Here is a 962-nt window from a genome sequence, read left to right as displayed (position 1 = left end):
GGGGGGGGGGGGGGGGGGGGTCCCAATACTTTCGGCAGTATAGTGTATCTTCATACTTTGTCTTTCCTACACGGTTGGGGTTCAGTTAAAATGTCTGAAAATATGACTGATGTTCTTTGCACAAGTTAGTGTGGCATAGACGTGGTCGAGAGGCATTTAGCCACGATCAGATCGATCAGAGCAACAGTTCACAAACGGAGAGCATTTGCTGTTTTGGCACACCACGGACAGTCATAAAATAGCCATTAGAAATGTAAAGCATGTGAAACGAGACCCTGTTAAACTCTGTGATTTAAAAAGAATAAATCCTGATGCTTAAAAAAAAATCTTAGTTAAGAAAATTGAATTAAGGTATGGGAGAAACTCATGAAACATGGGTCTTTTTTTCACCCCAAATCAAAATGATGTATATATATTTTGGATAACGAGAAAACTGCCTGTTTTTAGGACCATTAAGATGTTTTGTATGCAAATTCAAATTTAATATAATTTACCAAAAAAGGCTGCACACATTTATTAGCCGTTTTAGGTGCGAAAAGCATTATAAGTGAACCTTTGGGGAAAATGATCAAATAATAAAAAACCCTCCTTTTAAGTTTTTGTTTTGGTCATACGTTTTCTAGAGTTTTATTACCAGGAAATATTTTGGAATGACATCTTTTTAATTTTTAGACGGGACTGGGTTCAGTGTGAAACGAGCTCCATGGCAGATTAGCACATTTTACATTACTGTAATGCAAAAAATTGTTTTGTATGTCTTCATTTAATAATACATATTTTTAGCAAATTATGATAATGAAGTACATTTACTGAATAAATTTTGTGCTGCTGAATAATAATAATAATGCCACAATGTAAAAAAAACCTTGATAGTCCTAAAAATGCTTTTTCTTTATGCATATGCATTATATATTTTGGGATGTTTTTGTGCGATCTCCCCATATACGTGTCATATTATAGAT

The 962-nt window shown here is 34.0% G+C and overlaps 1 protein-coding gene across 3 annotated transcripts in view; it reads left to right on the top strand.

Moving 5' to 3' along the window:
- The window catches only part of LOC107581874 (cyclin-I-like), a 7797-nt gene that overhangs the window by 1815 nt on the left and 5020 nt on the right, over nucleotides 1-962 (top strand). The gene's annotated exons all lie outside the window — the stretch shown is intronic.

The sequence above is a fragment of the Sinocyclocheilus grahami genome, unplaced genomic scaffold (assembly GCF_001515645.1).
Source record: "Sinocyclocheilus grahami isolate Dianchi unplaced genomic scaffold, SAMN03320097.WGS_v1.1 scaffold39.1, whole genome shotgun sequence".
Lineage (NCBI taxonomy): Eukaryota > Metazoa > Chordata > Actinopteri > Cypriniformes > Cyprinidae > Sinocyclocheilus > Sinocyclocheilus grahami.
The sequence above is the reverse complement of the archived record's forward strand: the minus strand, read 5'-3'. Positions and strand labels throughout refer to the sequence as shown.